Consider the following 26,878-nt stretch of genomic DNA (forward strand, 5'->3'; position numbering starts at 1 on the left):
GTAGAGAAAGACTAATAACTGTGCCAAGTTTCATTGCTCTACTACTATGGGAAGTGGGTCAGGGGCATTACTTATTGAACGCCCCTCGTATTGGTATGTCGAAGTCAACGTTTTTTTTTCTCTGCTTGCTAACTGTTTCATGAATGCGCATGCATGAATAGTTCACATTACAGATCAATTTTGTTAAGAATAAGTAATTTGAAAACGCCTTTTAAAGATCATGTCAGGCTGGTCTAATGGTTATCATACTGACTGACTGTCTTTAGGTTTTAGTTCCAATCTCAGCCAGTATTGTTTTTTTTTTTTTTTTTTTTTTAACTTAAAAGAAGTGAACGGTTTAGGAAAAAAAAAAAAAACCATAATACTCGCATGCACATCAATCAGTTTCTGTACGAATTAAAATATAATATTTACGTATTTTATGACTATTAAAAACGATCTAATGAGTTACTAATACTAGGGTAATTCCATCCCAAATCATCCAGACAATGACACCCTTACTTCTCAGATTTTTTCCAAACTTTTATCATATGTTGGTATCATAAAAACTAGGCAACCCTGGAAATATCGCAATTTTGGTATTTTAAGTATATTGCGTTGAGGCGCAAATTCGCAAAATTATGAAATTACGTTTTTGGGCATAAATCAGTTTCTAGACAAGGTAAAACATTGAAAATTTGCATGGACAAGGTTTTCCTCATGAGGAATCTAAAAATCACATTTAAAACCTCTGAAAATGAACCGTTTCTGAGTTATTGAACTTTTTAGCCCAGATTTGGGTATTGGTTTAAGGCGACCCAATAAAACGTGGCACTAGCGGAAATTAAATTTTTTTTGTTCCTAGACATTCTTGATAGTCTGAACTTAAATTCCTCCAAAAAAGGTGTTTGGTTCTTTCCTCGTTAGCTCACAATCGAACCCCAATGATGGGCAGTTTTACGGGCCTCACTTCCAGACAGAGCAGTGTACAAGGACTCACTTGACTTCACCATAAACAGGAAATCCTGAATTTTATTTTTGACTTCCTGTTCATTTAAGAAGTGGTATTGCTATGAGCAGTGCCAAACAGAAACTCAAGAAAGTGATGAAAACATACAAATCCGCCCTGGCAGAAGCCTACGATGCTGAAGGGGATATGCTCGATACATCTGATTCTGATTTTGAGAAAAATGATGTCCAGTGGAAGGCTGCAGAGTTGGATCGACTGCATGATTTTATGCGAGTAAAACTGAAAACGGCTACGTACCCTCAGAAGATCCAAATATTGACTCTGGTACTGGACAAGTGGTCACGTGAATTTGCTGCTCAACAATTTAGAGTGAGTGAGTACCTGATTCGGACGGCCTGGGATCTGAAAAAGGTTGGTGGCATTATAGCAACACCAGATCCAAAGAAAGGAAAATCCTTTCCTCAGAAAAATCTTGACCTGGTACTGAGTTTTTATGAAGATGACGAATACAGTCGCCAGATGCCATGTAAGAAGGATTATGTAAGTGTCAGACAGAATGTGCACAAACAAAAGCGTCTGGTTCTTTGTAACCTGTCAGAAACGTTTGCTGCATTCAAAGAAAAATATCCAAATGTGAAAATTGGCTTCTCCAAGTTCTGCTCTCTTAGGCCAAAGTGGTGTGTCCTCACTGGTTCATCAGGGACCCATTCAGTTTGTGTGTGCAGCACCCATCAAAATGCAGTGTTGCTTGTTGATGCAATTGACTGGAAATGCACGTACAAAGAATTGATTGAAAAACTGGTTTGTGACACAGATAACAAGGTCTGTATGATGCATCGTTGCGAATCATGTCCTGAGAGTGCAGCTCTGGGACAGTTCCTGGACGATGAACTGTCACACCTGGATATGGAATCTGAATTCCATTACTGCCAATGGCAGACAACTGATTGAGCTGCCCTGTTGACACTTAAAACAGCATATGGGGATTACAAGGAGCTTCTTGTGGAGAAAATTCATGAAATGACTGGATACTCGTACTTCACCAAAGCCCAAGCACGTTATGTGAAGGCCAAAAAACAAAATTTGGGAAAAAATGAGGTCAGTTTCTCATTCAGAATAGATACAAAGTTATCACTGGAGCAAAGAGTACTGCACATTTCACCCTCTTGTAATATACTACAAAGACGAAGTGGGAGTTCTACAGTATCACTCGCTATGTTTTATCTCTGATGACAATATACACGACACTTGCTTTGTTCACAAAATACAGAGCATGATGACAGATTTCATTAAACATCTCACTGGTATCAACAAAATCTATGTTTCAGATGGTTGTGGTGGCCAATATAAGAACTTTAAAAACTTTCTTAATCTGTGCTTCCACAAGGATGATTACGGTATCGATGCTGAGTGGATATTTTTTGCAACCAGCCATGGGAACTCCCCTTGTGATGGGATTGGTGGTGCCGTTAAATGGCATGTAGCAAAGCGAAGCTTGCAGAGACCATTGAACAACCAGATTCTAACTTACAAAGCAGTACTGGAAGTGTGCCAAGCTGAAATGAAGTCCATTGTGTTCTTGGGAATCGACAAGGAAGACATGGTTGAAGTGAGGGATAGAATGGAGAAGAGGTTTATGGATGGGAAAAATGTACCCGGGATGAGAAGTAGTCATCATTTTGTTCCACGCTCAGGATGCAAGATCGGACACAAACTCTGTAGTGAGAACGATTCATTTGTTGACATTCATGACTTTAAAATCCCCACTCATGTTGACATTGGGGATGTTGCTCCTTTGACGTACATAACGTGTGCTCAACTCGTTCTGGTGGGTCGGATTGGTGCAGAAAGTAAACTTCAATGAAGGTGATGTTGATGTCCAGTTCATGCACCCCCATGGTCCACGTAAAATTTTCAACTGGCCTCGCAGTGCTGACCTGTGTCCTGTTCCTTTCAAAAACATCATTTTTAGCATCCACGCACCCAAAACAAACTCAAGTGGAAGGAGGTTTACTATTTCTGACGAGGATTACGATAAAACCGTGAAAGCATATGTTGCCTTACACTCATAAGATGTTGTGTTGATAGTTTTTGACTTTAATGTACTACTGTGCCACAAAATCCAAATATCCATGTACCCACCCAGCATAGGTACCGTTTCTTAGTATCCGTACCCACCGCATTGATTACCAGAAAAATAGGCTTTTGTTCTTTCTTCACTTGTTCACAATTAAATCTTAAAAATGGGTTAATCACAGGGGGCCATGAGAATTTTTAGGAGTTCATAAATGCTACAAACACATTGTATCCTCACCACATGCAGTTTATTATTTGAAATTGTCCACTGTGATTGGCCAATTTTTGAGGTTCGATTGTGAGCTATCCGATTACTTGGCTTTACCTGCTACTTGCATCAAACAAAAAAAAACAAACAAACAAAATAGTTTCAGTCAACTTAACACCAGAAAGCAGCAATACCACTTCTTAAATGAACAGGAAGTCAAAAATAAAATTCAGGATTTCCTGTTTATGAAGTCAAGTGAGTCCTTGTACACTGTTCTGTCTGGAAGTGAGGCCTGTAAAACTGCCCATCTTTGAGGTTCAATTGTGAGCTAACAAGGAAAGAACCAAACACCTTCTTTGGAGGAATTTAAGTTCAGACTATCAAGAATGTCTAGGAACAAAAAAAAATTTAATTTCCACTAGTGCCACGTTTTATTGGGTCGGCTTAGACCAATACCCAAATCTGGGCTTAAAAGTTCAATAACTCAGAAACGGTTCATTTTCAGAGGTTTTAAATGTGATTTTTAGATTCCTCGTGAGGAAACCCTTGTCCATGCAAATTTTCAAGGTTCTACCTAGTCTAGAAATTGATTTATGCCCAAAAATGTAATTTCATAATTTTGCGAATTTGTGCCTCAAGGCAATGTATGTAAAATACCAAAATTGCGATATTTCCGGAACCGCTTAGAGTTAAAAACTCAAATTTCCAGGATTGCCTAGTTTTTATGATACAAACATATGATAGAAGTTTGGAAAAAATTTGAGATGCAAGGGTGTCAAAGATGTTTTTATCTGGATGATTTAAGATGAATTACCCACTATTAAAAATTAGCTTGATCTTTATGCTTTCAATCATATTACAAACAGTCCATGTGTTAGCCGTTGGAATGATTCTTAATGTGTTCCCGTGTTATTTTTTGTATGCTTTTGGAAGGATTTTGATCTTTAGACTGGCTTGATTATTGCTTCTAATATAATGTAATTTTTTTACCACAATGATACTGTTACATTTGTAAAGATAGTTCAAAGCGTTTTACTCTTACACTGTGAGATTTGGATTTGGTACAAATAACATGCAAGACGAAAAATTTTCTCATTTGCAACAAACTTTGAATAGTCATAAATCAATGACTAATTGTGCTATTGAAAAACTTGGTACCATTACGGCCACCAACATTAATAGTTTTTAGATATAATGAAAATTAAATTCTCGTTTGCCACACTTAATTGTACTTGGATTCTTCGGACTATTATTTTCATATTGAGTGTTATTTTTACAACGTATTCGTCATTGTAACCATCGACCTTCTTCAGGTTTATGTTGTTGAACTCAAAGAATCTTTTTGTCAAACTTAAGAGTCTGCACAAAATTTCAAACGGAACCCTTTATTTAATCCACGAGGGTAGCATACTCTTGTCCATCAGCCATGACTGTAGAAGTCCTAAATAATCCGCACTTGTATTCTGAGTGTCGCCCGTACAAAGGAATGAACCTCCAAAAGAGCATAACTTTCACAAATGAATTTTACAGAGTACTATATCCATTATGCCACGAGTCCTTGCATAATGGACAGTAGTCCGAAGAATCTACATATAAATAATGAACAGGGCTATGGCAACAGCATATTCTTTTCATTGTTTCGACTCTCGAGTGTGTATCCGTTGATATCTTATATGCTTTTATATAGAGTGATGTGGTTCTCAGTTGATTAACTGTGTCGGATATATGCCTGAGAGTCAAACCAATGAAAAGAATATGCTGCTGTCATAGCCCTAATAATGAATCTTCATCTTAAAAATTCAGAAACAATTTTTATTCGTAAAAATGTGCGGAGATGGTGTTAGTAAAAACATACGGCATAATCACGTTGATCCACCAGTTCCCGTTGGATCATTGAAATTAAGCACATTTTTTTTTTTTTTTTTTTTTTTACACAGTGATCACCACTTATCAAGGCCCGGAAGCCACTCAGGGATAAAGGTTATTGCAAGTACATGAGGTTAGTGTGGAGATTTGGTGAAGTGTTTAATTAAGGGGGCGGTTCATTAGGAATTTGTTAACATTGGACTTGAAGACATCCAAGTTGTAGTCCGGAGGGAAGCAGGCAGACGGAACAGAGTTCCACAGGCGTGTAGTTCTAAGAAAGAAGCTTTGTTCATGGAATCCGCGGTTTGATTTAGGCACAGATATAGAGTGGGGGAAATTTTTCACAGTGGATTCAGCTAGACGGGTATTTTTCGTGAAAGATTGGCGAGGGGGGAACAGAGATTGGAGTTCAGACGAGCACCTGCCATGGAAATAACGATAAAATAAGGATAGGCTCGCAATGTCTCTTCTGTGGGAGAGAGGTTGCAGGGTAGAGAAAAGGGCATCCCCAACTAAGCCACGAAGTCTATTTTGTACTCTGTCAAGGCAGGATAGGCTGTTTTTAGCAGCTCCTGCCCAGATATGGCAACAGTATTCCATCCTTGGACGTACTTGGCTTTTATATAGATAGAGAATTGCATCAGTAGTGAGATATCTTCTGGGGCGGTAGAAGGATCCCTCATCTTTCCAGCGACCTTGGCAACAGACTTGATGTATGTGTTCCATTTCAGATCAGGAGTAAAGGTCAAACCCAGAAGCTTGTCAAAACACGGGGCCTCACCCAGACGAGAGCCATCCATCACAATTGATGCCAGCTGGGGATCAGAGCGTTGATGAACCTGTTTAGTACTAAATGGGTGACCATTTGGGACTTCCAGGTGCTGTATGTGTTCGTCGCTTATCTCGGCATTGTTTCCAGTCGTCCTAGACTTCTTTTTGCCACTGGACTTAAGCAGTGACGATTCGATGACTGCGCAACCCTTGCCTCACAATTACACACGCAGCTCCCCATACAGGAGGTATCCATTGTCTTTCAAGACTGAACGGAGGCGTTGATAGGTAAGATGGAGGAAGACATGTCGGAGGGAGGGGGACTCTTACTTCATTGTCATCGTAAAGACCAGATGTGACCAGCAATTTTATCATTCATCAAACTGGGTGTGGGTGTTCAGGTGCTAGAGATTGACCACTTTGAGCGATGCCCGGATTTAAAAACTCTGAACAAATAAACCATCTATAACTCTCAATCTTTATCTGTCATTTACACACCTCCTCCCGCCAACATACAAGGTGCAAACTATATTTGTTCAGGATTTTCAACGATTAATTTTATGCATATTTTTTTTATATTCTTATTTTATTATGTCTGTTCTTTACGAAAACATAAATTTCCGTTTTTTTTCTTTCGTAGAATAATTTATCCAGAACATAACATTTCAAGTATTTTAATGGTAGGTGCTCCAACAAACTACAAGCCCTTGTACGCCTCAACGTAAATACCCCCTCCTTCCGACAGGCAGCAAAATCCCACCCTACACGGTAGAGATCCCCAGATGCCAGAAAGCCTTTTACTCTAATAGTTTCTTCCCTAAAAACTGCTAGACTTTGGAATTCCTTCCCGGTTTCCTGTTTCTCTGACTGTACTGATATGCAGAAGTTCAAGTGTAATGTAAACAGACATCTTGCTGCTCAACTCCCTACATAATATCCCTGCAATTTATGTCTCAGCTAGTAGCCCCCTACATGAAAGGGGTACTGTGCTTTGTTCGGAGTGAAAATGTAATTAAAAGAAAAAAAAAAATGTTCGTATTTTAGTTCTCTTTTTAATCTGCATCGGAAGGACAAATGATACTTATTTTTACGCCAAACAAGGCATATTATCATTTGTAATATAAGGGGTTACTATTTGGAATCATGTCTAACAAAGGACTGTGGGGAGTTGAGTAGCGAGAGGTCTTCACATTACATTTAAACTTCTGCAGTTTAGTTCAGTCAGAGAAGCAGGAAACGTGGAGGGAATTCACAAGTCTAGTAGTCCAAAGGAAAAAACTATAAGACTAAAAGACTTTCCGGCATTTAGGGAGTTCAACAGTAATGGGGTGAGATTTTGCTGCTTATTGAGTTAGTTGGAAGTATGTACGTTGAGGGGCAGGAGTGCTGGGAGTTCATCAAAGCATGTTTCATTTAAGTATTTGTGAGATCTATTACATTTGAAACTCTTTTCTGAATCCTATCCGAAAATGAAGGACTAGCGGTGCACCAGCTCAGAATTTGCTTTTTCTGAATAAAAAAAAAACAAAATGGAATTCCTTTAAAAAGCTGAAACTCATATGCCTGCTAATGACAATGAACTCAAAAATAAAAAATAAAAAATTGTGTGCTTTAAAAGCAATCACTTTTAAGAGCAAAAATCCTAAATTCTTATTTTTTCCTTTAAATTTTAGATATATCAGATTTGAATGAATGTTTGTCCGTCGGAACGACAAAGATCATCTGATCATCCTAGGGAGGATGAATGATGTGCGATAGGAGTTTGTTTAATGTGAAACTGGTTTGCACAAAGCCAGCCTCACTCTCGTCCCAACTAGCCCGACTCAGTGACGGGACAGGGTCAAGAAAGCTGGAGGCCAGGTGGGATGCTGAAGCTACTGGAAGTGTCAATGTCCTTCTACATACAGCGTCCGGTATTCCCAAATGCTTACCCATCTGATACTGGCCAGGCTCAACACTGCTTAAGTTCTGTGATCTAACAAAAACTGGTGTCAACATGATCATGCCGTACACAATACATTTACTTTTAAAATATATCATCAAGAGTCACATTTTCCACTTGGTGCGGATTGCAAACTCACGTGACTTATTTTTCGCAATTCCTTCTGATCCAGGGCAAGTTGGTTGATGGATGCCCAACTGTTGAGAGATGTCTAATCAAAAACATTTTCTCTCCATCTTCTCCTTGGCTTTCCTCTGCATATTTTGCCTTCTAACATACCTTCAAAGCATAATTTTGACAGACCAGTGGTTGATCGCTTGACAGAGCCAAAATGTTTAAGGGTTTTACTTTAGAGGAGTAGTTTGACAGAGGATGGATATTTTTCCTTTTTTTTTCCGATCAGGTGATGTCCCATAATGAAATGCATTTCAAATAAAATATTAGTCCTCGCGCGAAAGAGCAGGACACAAAATGTTTTAAATAATAATAATAATAATACAATAACAAAGACTTTCGCTGGCGAGGACTACTATTGACTTGACCATAACTAGTTATACAGTCCTTTTGAAATTTTCATCTCTATTTTTCTCGTTATGTACTGAATATTTGTTAATGAAACCCATATGAAATATGTTCCTTACTAAATTTTAAAGATTTTCTATTCTGAAAGAAGTTTTAAAAAATTTAATCTAAAAAAGTTATTTTAAAGTTTTTAAAAAAATTCAGATTTCCTCATTATTCAGACCTGTATTACAAATGGGGGGGGGGTACAAAAAAGAGTTGCAGTGTGAGGAGAAATACAAACTGAAACAGAGAGAATATGCAGACCTGTAATAATACAATGAGGGGGTTACAAAAATGAGTTGTGGTGGGAGGAGAAATACAAACTGAAATAGAGAGAAGGAGAGTTTTAAAATATAATCTTAAAAAGATAAGATACAAGTTAGAAAAGCATTTCATCCAAGGCATGAAAATTGTTAAACAAAATGTTTTTATTATAGGCTTTAAAAATAAAGGTACAAGATTCAATTTGAAATTTATTTATCTTCAAAGTGCACTTTTATAAATTTTACAAAGTAACGTTTAAAAATTTAATTTAAATTGAATCAAAAAATTACCTTGGATTTATTTTATGTAATGTACATTCTGTTGCAATTTAAAAACATTATCTTTCATCTAGCAATTAATGATATAGATATCAAATTTTCAATGATTTTTTTTTTAAAAGTGCAACATTATTATTATCAACAAAGCCCCCCCCCCCCCATATACAGAAATCATAGTCAAGGGAGCAAGTCAGTAAGTATCCCCCAAGGGAGCAAGTCAGTAAGTATCCTTTTTACTTGAGAGTAACTACTTATCAAGGCCCAAAGGCCGCTCAAGGATAACGGTTAACCTCATTCACAGAGCCCAAGGGCTCCTTGGAGCCCACTTTGGGAAACCCTGGTTTAGACAATACTTTTTTCTTTTTTCTTACTAGCCATGACAACTAGAAACTGCACCAAAACATCATCATTGCTAGTAAGAAAAAAAAAAAAAGTATCATCTAAACCTTCCTGATGAAGGCTTTGGTACAAGCCGAAAAAAATGAAAATATTGCATGAGCCTGACTTTTAATGGTCATGTTTTGAATTAACAGATAATATTTTGGAAATGTACATTTTTGAGATGAGGATTGATTATTCATGTTAGATTCTTTAGACTGTTGGTCTCATCTTGAGTGTTTTTTTTCACAACATTTTGGTTGAAAAATACAATTGTAAAGTACTTAGGACTTCTACCCAATCATGGCTGCCAGAACGAGAGCATGCTACTCCTGTTGATTAAATAAAAGGTTCCATTACAAAATTCCACATAAATTCCAGAGTTCGACAGAAAAATTCCTGAGTCTGACAAGATACACCTGAAGAAGCTTGGAGGTTACACTGATCAAAACGTTGTGAAAATAACACTCAAGATGAGAACAGTAGTCTGAAAGAATCCAAATAACACAGGTATTTTGGCAACTTTTCTAAAATCTGGGTACATTTAAAGGAAAAAAGCATGCAATCCAAAATGGGATGGATAGTGATACTGAAACGACATTTATGAAGCTTGCAGAGGAACATACCATTATTTTGGTTCAGAATGCTTGTTTTTGGGGAGCTAAAGCTTGACCAATATCAGGATTTGGAAAACAAAATAACAATCCTTGTATTTATTTGCAGACTATCTTCATATTCACAGTTGTTGTTTCACCACATTTCAGCCAACTATTCCTCTGGCCTTCTTCAGGTGGTTAACCATGACAGGACAGGAATGCTGAGTCTCTTTAACCACCTGAAGAAACCCAGAGGAATAGTTGGCCGAACTGTGGTGAAACAACTATAAAGATGAGGGTAACAGTCAGCAAATAAATATACAAATTAATCAAAGGATTCCAATAAGTAATATATAATACCATTCGGTATGGACACGACAATGGAAGATCAGCCTTTCGAGGCCCGTGGCGCAGTGGATAAAGGTGTTGAATCTCTACGGTTCCAGGTAATCATTGAAGATAGTGGTTTCAATCTTAGCCAAAGCAGGCCAGAGAATTAGTTGACCAAAAATTGTGGTGAGACAACAACAACTATGAAAGGCAGTAATTACTGGGGATACAGTTAAAGAAACTCTGCATTCTTATCCCATCCCATGTGGTATTCAACTATGAAGACGAGGATAACAGTCCTCAAATAAATAAATATATACATCATTACTCATCTCAAAGGATTCCAATAAATAAATGTATAATTTCATTCTTTGTTTTTGATATGTATGTATCTATCTACCCTCTTCTTCCTTTCTATATCTCTAGTGTTTTCCAATGCTGGAAGACTCGTAAATCGATTGCAACGTCGACTGTCAAAAACAGGACTCGAGTTAAAATGCTCCTTAATTACTGAAATAAATAAAATTCTATTTTTATCAGAAAAAAAAAAAAAAAAAAGAAAAAATGTGCGTACCGCTTATTCAATTTCAGTACAGCAGTCCTACCAGTAATGATACCAACAGAGAACTCAAAGAGAAGATCCCTAAAAGACATATCTGCCGACATATCAACACCCACTGTTTGTGGTTCACACCTAGGGAGCTGGTTGCCATGCCCAGGACATAACCATACCAGAGACGTCCTAATGACACTAACATACTAAGAGTAATGGTAAGCAGTAGTAACACAATATCAATATAAACTGAACCCATCATGAAAGCTAAAGAGCAGAGATAGACTGTCTGGCCAATAATAGATTGAATGCGAAAGATTCTGAAGAAAAACAAAAATTTCCTTATTCTTAGAACATTTTGTAGGATTGCGAAAACCTTACCAATCAATGCTTGTATGTTGCAATTCACACCAGATGTTACTAAATTTACGTTATCCGATTTAAAATGCCATACAAAATACTTTTTTTTCTTTCTTTTATTGAAAAGGAAATGTTTTCGATTAAGAATGTTTAACACGTAATTTCCTCTTTTTTTTTTTTTTACTGTATTTAAACAGAGCAAAGAAAATGACCGAATGAGGTTTTTATGATGAAATAGTCATGGCGTTCACATCTTTTTTTTTTTTTCAAGTTGGATGAAATACTTATTTAATGAAGCCTTATTTTTTTATTTATTTTTTTAAAACTATTTATTCTAATAGGTCAAGGATGAGAAAACAGCTTTAAAAAAAATAAAAAATAAAATAAAAAGAGAAACTTCCTGCAAAATAATTTCTGAATTTTTGAGATGAGGATTGATTGTATTTGGATCCTCTGGACTACTGTTCTCATCTTCAGTGTTATTTTCACAATGTTTTGGTCGCTGTAACCTCCGACCTCCTTCAGGTGTATCTTGTTGAACTCTAAAATCTTTCCAGAGAACTTGAAAATCTGCACAAAATTTTTAACAGAACTCTTTATTCAATTCACAGGGGTAGCATGCTCTCGTTCCATCAACGATGACTGGGTATTAGTACTAAGTAATTTGAAATGACATTTTATGTGTCACCTTCATTCAGAATTGAACCTTCGCCCTCCAGAACACAAATGATTAATCCCCATCTCAGAAGTCAATGTATTTTGGTAGCTCAACGAACTATCAAATTACGATTATTCAAAGTTTACTCAAAATTAGAAAATTTGCTATGGATGTAATTGACACGCCAATTTTGACGGTGTACAAGTAAAATGCTTGTTTCAAGCACGTGAACAATCTTTACAGATGTAACGTCATCTTGTAATAAATGTTTGCTGGTTTTGTTTGACAGCATATCAACCCTTTCTGGATTAATGCCGAATCCAGCAATTTTGGAAATCGTTTTTATACTTCAAGTTCTTTATATTTTCAAATATTTATTCATGTTGTTTAGTTTGGTTGTTTTGTTGAGAAAAAATTATTTTTTGTTTTTGGCTTTACAGAACATAATTGAGTTTTGCAAAAGGAGAGTAGAAAGTGGACCTAAGTTTTGCTTTCGGTCGCCTCATAACTCACTTCTTTTATTTTGTCCTTGCGTTCCATAAGCAATATTTCTGACAAAAGGGGAAGAATTGCGGCTTCGAGTCAGAACCTATTCATCACACACTTATTGTTGGCTGATTATTGACCTTGTAGTAGTATTTGTTTTTCATAGCTCCTTACATCAAGTGGCTTCATTAAAATAAAAAGTGATGGAATAGGAGCATGCTGCCCCCGTGAATTAAATAGAGTTCCATTCGAAATTACATGCAGAATTTAGAGATCAATGAAGTACACCTGAAGAAGGTTATAGGTTGCATTCATTTAGAGTGGTCTTTATAACTAATGTGATTAAATAATGACAAAAAATTTTCAGAAACAATGAAGAGTGGGGTGAAAGTTAACATGATCAACAACATAATGCCCCTCCCCAGCATAAAAAAATTAAAGTATGACTGGGAGTGTTTATTCCGAACGCCATTCATAACATGAGGAAGTTGGGGGTGTTTATTCTGAAAGCCATTCTTAACATGGGGAGGTGGGGGGTATTCTAAAAGCCGTTCTTAATATGGGGAGGTTGAGGGTAATAGCCCTAAAAAGCACCTCTTTGCAATATAGTCTTAAATGGAACAACTAGGTCACATTGACCGAAAATTTTTGTAAGAGTATGGGGGTCAACAATTTTTTTACTCAGCAAGAGTAGAAGTGCCGGTAATTTTTGATTAATTGATGTATTTTTAATAATAATAATAAAAAAAAATCTGTCACAATTACACCCCAACAATTTGTGGAATTACAATTTAGTCAAAACACTTGATTGCAGTTATCTTCCATATATTTTCAGAACTTTTCAACATTAAAACTGACAAAATTTTATAAAATCAATAAACTCGATAAATTTTAATTTTATTTTTCTACTGGAATATTTTCCGTAATTTTGGGGATTTATACTAATTTCGACATGACACATAAGTATGTAACAATCACTTGAAATGAGTTGGTTTTAAACATCAGTAATCTACACAAACACTGGAAGTATTAACTGTGTAGGTATTTCATTAATAACATTTCATTCTGAGCTCATAGATTTCTACAAAGGCATAATTGCATAACTAATCAGAAGAGCTCCAATATATTTGGAATTCAGATGTCATAGATTTTAACCAAGTAATTTTGATGATAGAAATAAAATTTATATCATACTAGCACAACTAATTATTTTACTTTTTTACGTTTTTTTTTTTTTTTTTTTACTTATACAGAAAAAAAATGAAATGTTACTTGTAGGGGAGACAACTCCTTATATTCTTCATTAAAAATGAGTTATTCCCCTTTTCTGATTTTAACCTTTCGATCATACAAGGGCATAAAAGAGCTCCAATATATCAGGGCTCTATAGATAAATTTATTTTTAGTTGACCTTTGACAACTAAATATTTTTGTTTACTTGCCAAATAGAAAAGTTACTAGCCAGACCCATGTGATTTTTGGAATATGACATTTTCGTTTCATAACGAGTATGTACTTCAGAAAAGATTTTTCTGTATTCTTTTTTATAAGTGTAATCCTAAATATACAACAATTTTATGTTGATACTTGATGCTATAAACAGTTTAATTTCTTCAGATATTTTTTTAAACAGCCTTTGTTAAAAAAAAGTATAGTTTTATTAAACTTATTGTTGAAATAATTTAACTTAGTTTTATTAAAAAAAATGTTGAAAAGATATTTTTGACTCAGCAGTGAACTTTGGAAGATCGTCAGTGAAAGAAATACAAAAGATAAGCGTTTCATCATTTCTAGTCGCCATTTTGAAAAATCACTGGCAAATGCAACTGTTTCGCTCGCAATGTAGAGCCCTGAATATGATTTGAATTCAGATTCATAGATTTTAACTAAGTAATTTTGATAACAGAAATAAAATTTATATCATACTAGCACAATTATTTTACTATTTATAACATGTACGTTTTTATACATTTTTTTTTAAACTTATACAGAAAAGAAATAAAATGTTACTTGTAGGGGAGACAACTCTATATTCTTAAATTAAAAATGAGTTATTCCCCTTTTCTGATTTTAACCTTTCGATCATAATTAAAAGATGTTTCCATATTACCAGTTGTCTGGGTGTAACTATATAAGTTTTTAAACTGTAGCAAACTTGAGTTAAGATGTCATAGATTTTAAAGTAATTTTGAAAAGAGAAATAAGGTTTATATCATACTAGCCCAATCAATTATTTTACTTTTTAACTTTATGTATTTACACATTTTAACATTTATACAGAAAAATAAAGTAAAATTTTACTTGTAAGCGAGACTTATATTCTTCAATTAAAAATGAGTTGCTGCTTTTACCTTTTCAGTAGCCATTAGAAATGTTTCCATGTCCAGGTGGAACTATATAAATTTTTCCAACAAACTGTAGCAAAGTATGTTAATATAGAGCAAATAATAACAGTACAATGAAAGTTTGATATGTCAACATAAATGCTATTTAGGTCTGACTTTTAACAGGTTTCATTTTCATAGAAGTCAGTTTTCCTTACACCCGATGCCATCAAATATCAAGGAAATAAATACAAAGAAAAATTATTTAAATCTCTATAATAAAATTTCTATAAAACGGATATCTTTTTTTATATATATTTTTTTCATTGGGATCCTTTGAGATGATTAATTTGTATATTTATTTATTTGTGAACTGTTATCCTCATCTTCATAGTAGTTGTTTCACAACGTTTCGACCTCTGGTCTTCTTCAGGTGGTTAACCATGATGGGATAGGAATGCAGAGTCTTATAACTGTATCCTCAGTAAATACTGCCTTCCATAGTTGTTGTCTCACCACAATTTTTAATCCTCTGGCCTGCTTTGGGTAAGACTGAAACTGCTATCTTCAGACAATGCTCACCTGACACTGTAGAGAATCAATGCCTCTATCCACTATGCCACAGACCCGAAGGCCAGAGGAATAGTTTGCCGTAACGTGGGGAAACAACCATGAAGATGAGAATAACAATCTTTTTGTTTTTATATAAAAACAAAAGATGTCCATTTTATTTTTCATATTTAATGATGGCATAAAACCATATACTAATTATCTTTGTTAATTTGATAATTTTTATATAAGAAAACATCCATCTGCAAATCATATTACTGCAAGACTGCTTCTTTGCAGATTACAATATAGTTCTCTTCAAATCTAATCTCATAATTAAATTTTGTTCATTCCATTCATTATTTTCAATCCTCTGATAATATTCATCATTCAACTGACAATCCATCCATCACCATTAACCCTTATCCTCAAGCATCTTTTAGCTTCGATAAATGGTGACAAAAAAAAAAAATCTTTTCATTAAAATTAACAGTCACATTTTTTTTTTTAACAGAATTACATCATTTAGTTTAGCATCTGTTTTACATGCTGCATGTGTTGGACAGTTTTTAGAAATTGTCTTCTAAACTAACCTCTGACTTGATCTTTCTTTATCCTTCTTCCAAATACTTCCTAATTCACTTTCTCCCAGCAACATCTATTATATAGTTTCTATATTATTTCTCTCCCACGCAATGCATGCCTGTAACTCTCACCGAATAGTTCTTGCAATTATTTCTTTTGATATATAATGGCAATAAGATTTGCAATATTGATCATTTTTGGTCCCCGTGACAAAAGGAGAGTGGACCTGTAAATTCACCAGTGTCTGTCCATCCGCATTTTTCTCAATAACTGTGTCTTGGAATTTTTTGAAATTTTGCACAAACATTACACATGATATGAGTAAAAAAAAAAAAGAAACAGAACGGATTTTCTGGGAAATCACCAGGATTTGACATTCCCTGGGGACTTTTGGGGCTGAATGGGGGAGGGGACAAATGTTGAACTTTCGTTCACTGTGCACTCACGGGGGGGACCATGCATGCTTCACTTGTTTTTAATGGAAATTGCTCCAGACAAGGTATGTAGCTACTTGATGCAATGAGGTCCAAGAAAAAAAAAATACTTCAAAGTCAAAAACAAACCAACAATAAGTATTAGATGGAGAGATTCTGACCGCCAGATTAAACATAACATTTACGCAAGTTTTTCTTACAAGCAGTTGTTTGTGCTGTGAGAAAATCACATTTATTGAGAAGCACAGACAGATCAATGTTGAGTTGGCCATTTTTCGCATTTCAATGTGATCTGCCCACATGGCAAGTAAAACATTGATCGCACCAAATCAATTGAAACGTTCACTTGATTTATTATATACTAGAATGGATACCCAGTGTTGCCAGGGTCGACATGAAGTTCGGTTTGGCCACACCTGCTATACTAAGACTATTGACCAGTTTTTCATTATTATGCGTAAACTTCATCAATTACCCAACAAAAATTTCAAAAATAAAAGAACGAATGAAAACACAAAAATGTACCCCCCCCCCAAAAAAAAAAGCAGAAGTACGCGACTAACTCTCCACCAGATATTTTGGCAGAAGGGATATGAAGAGAAGCTATTCTCCAGATATTGAGCACCTTTTTATGACTATATTCCAGTTTAAGTGAATTTCTTTTATGCTCCCTTAGTCTAGAAGGATTTTTTATTACGGTTTGTTGCAATGAAAACAAACTGCAAATAATTTGGTTTCAAAAATACCAAAATAGAATTTGTGTAACCCGAAATACACATTTTTATGTTATAAAAATGATGAATTATGACTTATTGTGTTATTAAAAGAAAAAAAAATTAGCAGTTATGTCAAAAAATATGTTAGGAAAAAAAATTGGTAAAAAAATGTAAATGAAAGATTTTTTTTTGTTTTTGTTTTAAATAAAAAATCATAGTTGAATTGGATTGTTTGTTTATTTTAAAATAAAAATCCAACGGACCAAAACATTAATTGTGAAATAAGGGAAATTATTTTATTTGAACTGATTCCAAAAATAATGCTTAAAAGTTTGTGTGAATTATTTTTAGTTTGATTATCCGCCGGAAAAGAAAACAAAAACAAAAAGAAAAGGAAAAATAACTCAAAACTCAAATAACTCAAACTGCTTTTAAAAAAAAACCGATGTTGGTAAAAATAAATACAATTTAATATGTTAACAATATAAATCAAATTTAAATAATAAACTTAAATAGAACACTTAAAACAATTTTCTCAATATAAACAATAACACACCGCTATTAAATAAATCGATTTTCCTTAATGTAATATGCGAATGACGTCATCTCTCAATTGTCTATTTTACACAAATCATACAATATATATATAGGCATGAATAAAGCATTAAAGTAATGGACCTTTTGTATATATTCATCAAATTGTGAACAAACAAACAGAAATACGAATTTATATATATAGATAATGCAAGACCTTCAAAATCATGCAATTTCTAAAGAGAGAATATACTTTTTTTTAAATAGTTCTCTCTAGCAAAGAAAATTTATTAGTAAGAAAGATTTCAAAAACTATATCACACAGTTGCTTATTTTACAAGTATTTAGAGGGCCTTTTTTTTTACAAGAATTTAGAGGGCCTTTCTTTTTTTACAAGGATTTTGAGGGCCTTTCTTTTTTTACAAGAATTTAGAGGGCCTTTTTTTACAAAAATTTAGATGGCCTTTCTTTTTTTACAAGTATTTAAAGGGCATTTTTTTTTTTTACAAGTATTTAGACGGCCTTTGTTTTACACGTATTTAGACGGCCTTTGTGTGCCGATGTGATTACTGCACTTGCACTTCCGTCCAAAAAAAATACCCAACCCACCTGACTCATAGCAAAACCAAACCCCTTCACTATAGAGAAATCCCACTGAGAAGCAGCTCTGTGATATTGTGTTCCATAAACATAAGAATCACTGTGAAAATTATAATTGGTGTGTCAAATATTCACAATGAAAAATAATGAATAATTTATCTGTCTGATATTTTAACCAGGTCACAACAACAGTGCATATAAAATTTACATCCAAAAAGCACTGATTAATGCATTAACACAGACAGGTACAACCTTTGAGTACAGGAGAGAAATGCAAGAGACTGTCTGATTGAAATAAATCCAAACAAACTTGCCGCCATCATGCAGACAAAATGGAAATGGTCGGTAGAAAACTGGGCACAAGCTATTTAATCACATGACAGCAAATCAGGAATACTAAAACAGGATTTTTTAGCCACAAACTTACCCGGGAAAATTTACAGCCTATACGGATAATTTTTATCTTAAAAAAAAAATAAATAAATAAATAAATAAATCTATATCTATAAAAGTGAAATTGTCTGTCTGCATGTGTATGTGTCTGTGTGTGTGTGTGTACATTTCCCTACCAAACTACTCTGTCAATTTTCAGTCTACAGACTCGAGATCTTGAATCTAATCACTTGAAATTTTCAATGTAGGTTACTTGGATATGGATCAAACTTTTTAATTTGATTTGAGCCCAAAATAATGAATGTTAAAAATGTTAAAATTGGGGTCAAAGTTAAAAATAAATTTGACCTCTGCAGTCTACCAAATTACTCAGCCAATTTTTGGTCTAAATATTTGAAATTTTACATAAAGTGTATTCAGACATAGAGCAAGCTTTTTAATCAGATTTTGGCCGAAAATTTGGCTGCAAGAGGTCAAAGTTCAAAAGATTTGACCTTTGCAGTTTCTAGGAAACTATTCAGTCAATTTTGGGTCGAAACATTTGAAATTTTACATAAAAGGTATTCAGACACGCAGCAAGCTTTTTAATCAGTTTTTGGACGAAAATTTAGCTGCCAAGAGATCAAAGTTGAAAGAGTTGACCGTTGCAGACTATCAAACTCCTCTGCCAATTTTGGATCTAAACACTTGAAATTTTAGATGTAGGTTACTTGGACAGGAGTCAAACTTTTTAATATATATATATACATACATATGCACATAAAGTTATGAACAGTACATAGGGCCCGAGCAAAGCTGGGTTGAACTGCTAGTAAAAAATAAAAAAAACTTAAAATTTTCTAAAATGGCAATTGCTACAACTTAAATTTCATCCATCTGAAAAATTGTGTTCCCCTACGCCAATGCAGCTGGAATTGCAGATTTATATAAATTTTAAGGTAAGTTTTATGGGATATCTATGAGAAAAGAATTTAAAAGGTGATGGTGTCAGTGCTGGATAATATGGCATAGAATGTTCCCTTATGTATGAAGTAGTTGACCCCCCCCTCTCCTCCAATGCACATACACCATTTCTTAAATACCTTTATTAACAAAACACACACTTTAAACACTTTAGTCAGCTTTGACAAGTATTAGTCCGTTAAATTTTTTTAATTTTTATTTTGCTATTTTTTTTTTTTTTTTATTAAATCTTGATTAATATTTTTTAAATATTTTATTCATTTGGTCATAAATAAAAGAGGGAGTAGTTTACATTCCCTAATTCAGATGTATCCATACTCTAACAATGAACACCAGGAAAAAAATTGAGAAATCTTTAAAAATTCACCAGTGGCATAAGAGGGACATTGCTTTTGGCTGACGTGAGAGGGGGAGTATGCAAGAAAGAAAAGAGAGAGAGTGAAAGAAGGAATGAAAGGCAGAAAGCCTTCTGCTCTAGTTTAAAGTAAAAATTTGTGTGTAATGTGAATATGAAAGTGAGAGAATCAATTTGATAGCTTAATTGGTTGGCACGTCAAACTTAAAGGAAGAGGTGAGGAGTTCAAACCTCACTTGAGCATGAGTATTATTTTTTTTACTCTATATATATATATCCTTAAATGATCAGAAACATTTCAAATTACAAAATTATGTAGATTCTTTCATTTTACTTGTTTTTTTTATAAATTGAAAACCGTTTTTAAAAAATAGAAAATTTCTGAAAGATTTTCATTCTTTAAAGAGTCTATGGTATTTATTGAAATATTCCAAACCAAAATTTATTGAAATATTCCAAACCAAAATTTATTGAAATATTCCAAACCAAAACTATTTTCATTTATAATTTTTTCATGTATATCTTTATATCTGCTTTACCGTTATTTTCATGGCAAGTGCTTGTCTGAGCTCCAATATATGATACTCCCTTCGCCAAACTTTCATAAAACACACTCATCTAGTTGAAACCACTATCAATACTTTCCCCTACTCTTTATCTGTGTCTAAACCTAAACGTAGATTTCATGAACAAAGCTTCTTTCGTAGAATTGCACACCTGTGGAACTTCCATTTCATCCTCTTCCATTTCCCTGCTTTCCAGCTGGCTACAATATGGTCGTCTTAAAGTTCAATGGGAACAAATTCTTGAGCCTTCCTCTTAAGATATCCAATTTACCAAATTTCCATTACTAATGATTACTACAATGTCCTGCTGACTACCGTACACTCATTAATCCTTATCCAGGAATGGCCTCTGGGCCTTGATAAGTGGTGACTCCTTTGTATAAAAAATGAAAAAAAAAAAAAAAATGAAAAAAAAAGAAGCTGTTCTAGGAAAGAAGTTATTAGAAAGCTTTCTGGCATTTAGGGACCTCAACAGTGAAGAGGTGTAATTTTGCTGCTAAGCGGGTTTATTGGAGATATGTATGTCGAGGGGGTACAAGTGCAAGAGTTCATCAAAGCACATTTAATTAAAATACTTGTAAAATAGACACAGAAATGCAACATTGCGGTGATGGGACAGAGGTTGAGCCTAGTTGACAAAGTGAGACCTATTAGATTGTAGACCATTTTTTGGACCTTATCCAAGAGGGAGAGGCTCATGGAAAATGCATCAACTCATTTTTATTTATTTTGGTAACATGATTAACCACTAAATTATGACCGTTCAAAATCTGTGGAAAAGTAGAAAATTTACCATCTTTTTTTAAGAGGTGGAGGTGGGAGCAAACATTACGCATTCTTTTATGGCTAAATTAAGTCAGTCGGATTTTTAGAGTTAGATAACCTATTTCTCACAAAATCAATATTCGATTTTAAATAGCCAGTCAATTTTGGATATTTTCTATCTGTGTTCTTAAAAAAAAAAGTTTTTTCTATTCAAATTAATTTCACTGCTCGGCTATTTCTTTCATTAACATTTTCTGAAAATTTGCTACATACTTTTATTAGGTAAGAACATCATATGAAGTGGCTTCAATAAGTTTCCAGACTTTTTTTTGTACAGGCATTTAAATTTGTCGTAGACTCTTTAAAATTCTATTGATATAAATCTTGTGAGATGACTAAGCAATTTTTATTATTTCAGGTTCAAATGAACAGCTACAGCAGGAATTAGAATACACCCTACTAAAGCCTGATTGTCACAGTTGGTGAATTTCAAAAATGCAATCTGGACGTACATAAGGACACTTTAAAATGCAATAAAATTCTGTGTTAAACTTGGAAAAAAATGCCACAGAAACGTATGGAATGCTTCAGACTGTTTTTGAAACCATCTTACATGAATTAAGCATCAGTTTTTAGTAGCATAAAAGATTCAAGGAAGGCAGGGAGTGAGGGATGATGAGATGTGTTGAAGGAGTAAGGAAGTCAGAACACCAGAGTTGATTGGCCAAATAAAGCATTTCATGGATAAGGACCGTCATGTGTCAATAGAGACATTAAGTGCACAGTTTAATGTCTATGGAAACTGTACACACAATTATTGGCAAGGAACTGAAGATGCGAAAGATTTGCACAAAGTTTGTCCCAAGGGTTCTCAGAAAAAATTAGAAAAAAAAAAAATGTCGTCATGACAGCTGGGAGATAGTTGAGCTGATCAATTCAGATCCCGCAGTTCTTGATGCTCTGGTGACCTGTGATAAAAGCTGGATCTACTGCTTTGACCCAGAGACAAGGGTTCCAAGTGGAAGCATGCTGGCTCTCCCAGACCGAAGAAGGCCATATAGAGCAAATCCACACAGAAACTTATGATGATTCGTGTTTTTTGACAGCATGGCCACGATTTACATACACTGGACAGACAGTAAACAAGGAATAATATGTTGAGATTTCAAGGGAGTTCAGGAAGAGATTCCGTCTGAAGAGACCAGTACTCAAATTTAGTCAGTGGCATTTCCACCAGGACAATGCACCAGTCCACAACTCCATCCTCATCAAAAACTATCTGACCAAGATGAGCATCTTCCTCACCTTCTCTATCATACAGACCTTGCTCCCTATGACTTAGTTATTCTCTAAGGTCAAGGAAAACCTTAGAGGCTATTATGAGACAACTGAGGAGATGGAAGAGGCTGTGACGAGGGTCATTGATACACTCACACAAGAGGATTTCCATGGAGACTTTTAGAAGTTCCCGGAATGGTACAACAAATGCATTGCAGACGGAGAAGATTACTTTGAAAAGACTAGAGTTTCATGCATGTGCTATCAAGAAAAGTGCCCATACGAAAAAAAAGTCTGGGAACTTAATGAAGGCCCCTTGTAGACATTGATTATTCAATGAAATCATTGCGTTTGTCGCAACTGGAAAATACAAATGGAATTGGTTTTGTCTAACGCAACAAAATCGATTGAACAGAAAAATTTATACTTCTTGATATCATTAATTATTCTAAACTAGCAGGGCTATCCAGTGTTGCCCGGGGAGAGAAGTGTAACACATTTCTATTAAAACATCTATCTTTCCCGGTTCCTCCCACCAGCCAATTCCTTTCTCTTGGGACACACACACTTTTATAGATTACTTGAGGAAGGAGTTGGTATAAGGGAAATAACTTTTTGAAAAACAATCGATTACTTCCCTTTAGCTAGTACATCAAATGGCTGGAAAACATACACCACTCTGACAAAATCTACACATCAATATATCTTAGATGATAAAAGAGCTGTCTCCTTTTCATGTAAGTAAAAAAATAGGGAATTAGTTAAATGTAAATATGAAATAGGATAGTCAAGGATTCGAACTTGCGAAGCTAGATTTGGAATTGAAAATTCCAATCATAAGTTAAAATAAATACAGAATGTTATTGAAATAAGGAATTGCAATTGTTTAGCTTACATATCTGTATATGGAAAAGGAATGTAATAATGAAACTTGTTTCTGTTAAGGAGTTTAATTGTCAATTGAAATTGTAAACATATTTTGTAAAAATGTTATTTGAAAAATAGGTTACTGAACTCGGGGTCATATCAAGTTTGGCAACGTGACGCATATCATCCAACGTGCTTTATGAGCACATGTTTAATCATGCGATGACGTGACGAGTTCTCAATATAGGTAGAGTTTTTAGATGCAATCTGGAAGTCTGGGAGAAGAGTCGGAGAAAAGCAGAGAGATTCAGACCGATTCTCCGTTAGAATCAAGACACCCTCTAGAAGTGAGAGGGTTTTAGAAATAACCATGTAAAGAAACTTTGAATTCCTCAAACGAAATCATAGACCGGTCATGAAATAAAGAACGTCATCATCTTTGTGTATCTGCATCTTCTGTGTTCATCATTACAACGAGAAAGGTAACGTGTTTAAATTATATGCACAACTGTCAAAGCGTAAATGTCAAATGCATTATCTCTCGGTCTATCTATCAAGATATTCATAAATCTCCTCTCATTAAATTGGTTCTCTTGTAGTAACATGTACCTGTCTATTATATATATACAGAACTGTCCCTCTCTTTATATGTCTCTATATCTCACCAATATCTCCATCTCTTACAACATGAACATCTTAAGACATATGAACACTCAAAACAAGACTCTCCTAAGACTTTCTAATACTAACATGAACAACAATACAGAATATACGTCATCTTAATACCACCAGTATAAAACATATCCATATTTAGTACCTTCTTTTAATAACACCCACCATGCCAGTATATCCTCAGAAATTAAATATTTTTTTTCTAAATTCTAAATATTATACACCAAGTGCAACACCGATCAAGAAAATCTATATATCTATGAAAGTGACGATGTGTGTGAGGACACTTCTCAACCTATATACTCAACAAAATTTTGATATACAGACTTGAAATTTGGTATATAGTATATTTAGACACATGAAAAACTTTAATCCATTTTCATCTGGAAAAAAGGGTCCATAAGGGGTTAAAATTGAAAAATTTGTACGTAAAAGTTATCGGATTTTTATCTATTTGCTGTTTCATGAATACGCATGCATGAATAGTTCACATTAGAGATTACTTATGTTAAGAATAAGTAATTTGAAAACACCTATTAAAGATTGTGCCATGCTGGTCTAATGGTTATCGTACTTGATGCACTGTCTTTAGGTTTTGGTTGCAATCTCAGCTCAAGTACTTTTTTTTTTTTTTTTTTACTTACAAGTGAATTGTTTAGAAAAAACAATACTTGCATACATGCCTCAGTTTCTGTATTAATTAAAATATATTTGTGTGTATTTTATAACCGGGCAACGCCTGGCAGCCTGCTAGTAAAAAAATAAAAACTTCATGGCGGTTCTTATATTCATTTATTTGCGAACTGTTATCCTCATCCTCATAGTTGTTGTTTCACAACGTTTCTGCCAACTATTCCTCTGGCTTTCATCAGGTTGTTAACTTCGACAGGATAGGAATGACGAGTCTTAACTGTATCCTCAGTAATTATTGCCTTCCATATCTTGTCGTCTTGCCACGTTTTGGCCAATTAATACTTTGGCCTGCTTTGGATAGGATTAAAACTTCTATCTATCTTCAGATAATGCTCACCTGCCTCTATCTACTGCATCACAGCCCCCTTTGGGGCCCAAAATAATTCATGGGTGTTTGTTTTGTATTTTTTTAAGTTTTAGCTAGACACACAGACAACTGCCATTTATATAATAGATAAGAAACCTTCATCTGCTTAAATTTCATTATACACTGAAACATTAAAAAAAAAACAAAAAAAAAAACGCAAACTGTTTGTTTTATTATCGTTCACTTACATGTAGAAATACTTGCACATTCATTAGTCATTGCTTTCACACAAATTATCGTACATCTTTTCGTTCGTATTAAAACTCTCACACGACTTTTACACACTAAAAAAGTAATAAAAACAAATTAACCAGTTTCATTCACACTTCGTGTCGACTAGAATAATTACATCAACATTCTTATTTCTTTTTCATGGTAATTATCGTAATCCTTTTTATTTTTTTATTTTCAAGACTAATTATGTATCGCACATCTTTCATCGTAAAACTCTTACACAACTTGTACCCACTTAAAAATTAATACAAGAAAATTAACCGTTTATTTTACTTCGGCTTGACTATAATACAAAAAAGAAATACGCACTTGCAATTCTTGAAATTTCGTGAAACATCTCACAAACAAAATAATACCTGTTCGGACTATGCCGGCTTCCTCTGAAGTAGGAAGTTTACAGGGAATATCAGATTCCCCCTACCTCCAAGCCACATCCATAACCAAGTTATGGAAAGATGGCATCTAGTATCCCTAAACGGTCACCCATCTGGTATTGGCCAGGCTCTACATCACTTAACTTTGGCAATCTAATAAGAACTGTTAAATCTTTTTTTTTTTTACAAGGTGGTCACCACTTATCAAGGCCAGGAAGCCACTCAGGGATAAAGGTTATTGCAAGTACAGTACGTTAGTGTGGAGATTTAATAAAGTGCCTACTTAAGGGGGCGGTTCATCAGGAATTTGTTTACGTTGGACTTGAAGATATCCAGGTTGTAGTCAGGTGGGAAACAGGCAGAGTTCCACAGGCGTGCAGTTCTAAGAAAGAAGCTTTGTTCATGGAATCTACGTTTTGATTTAGAGTGGGGAAAATTTTTGACAGTGGATTCAGCTAGATGGGTGTTTTTCGTGAAAGATTGGCTAGGGGGGGAACAGAGATTGGAGTTCAGACGAGCACCTGCCATGGAAATAATGATAAAACAAGGATAGGCTCGCAACGTCTCTTCTGTGGGAGAGAGGTTGCAGGGAAGAGAAAAGGGCATCCCCCACTAAGCCACGAAGTCTATTTTGTAATCTTTCAAGGCAGGATAGGCTGTTTTTAGCAGCTTCTGCCCAGATATGGCAGCAGTATTCCATCCTTGAACGTACTTGGCTTTTATATAGATAGAGAAATTGCATCAGTAGTGAGATATCTTCTGGAGAGGTAGAAGGATCCCACCATCTTTCCAGCAACATTGGCAATAGACTTGATGTATGTGTTCCATTTCAGATCAGGAGTAAAGGTCAAGCCCAGAAGCTTGTCAAAACATGGGGCTTCTCCTAGACGAGAGCCATCCATTTCAATTGATGCCAGATGAGGATCAGAGCGTTGATGATGTAAAGATAGGAGTTTGGTTTTAGATGCATTAAAGGTAACCTGCCACGTCTTTCCCCACTGAACCACGCGCCCGAGATCAGAGGAGAGAGAATCAGATAGAACTTTGTCATTTACAGCCTTTGATGTGTTGCCGTAGATGGTCGTATCATCAGTATAGATGTCAACGAATGATTTAAGTATGTGTTTAGGGAGATCATTGATGTAGATCAAGAAGAGAGTTGGGCCCAGGATGGACCCTTGAGGGACTCCAGCATTAATACTGCAGGCCTCTGATTTTTGTCCATCGACCACTACTCTTATGAGCCTGTCAGAGAGAAATGATTTAATGATAGAGAAAGCATTTCCAGTTATACCGTAGCTGGAAATCTTGTGAAGTAGGCCTTTATGCC

At 34.9% G+C, this 26,878-nt stretch overlaps 1 protein-coding gene across 2 annotated transcripts in view; it reads right to left on the bottom strand.

The window, feature by feature from the left end:
• The window catches only part of LOC145246611 (uncharacterized), an 87,892-nt gene that overhangs the window by 36,513 nt on the left and 24,501 nt on the right, over positions 1 to 26,878 (bottom strand). Inside the window, exon 1 of one of the 2 annotated variants that reach the window (XM_080108278.1) lies at positions 11,157 to 15,468. The exons of the other annotated variant lie outside the window; for it this stretch is intronic. The gene's annotated coding sequence lies outside the window, so the exon portion shown is untranslated. Of the gene's footprint in view, positions 1 to 11,156; positions 15,469 to 26,878 lie in introns of those variants that run through there. 2 annotated transcript variants of the gene reach the window in all.

This window comes from Euprymna scolopes, chromosome 24 (genome assembly GCF_053919585.1).
Source record: "Euprymna scolopes isolate OS-2025 chromosome 24, ASM5391958v1, whole genome shotgun sequence".
Classification (NCBI taxonomy): Eukaryota; Metazoa; Mollusca; class Cephalopoda; order Sepiida; family Sepiolidae; genus Euprymna; species Euprymna scolopes.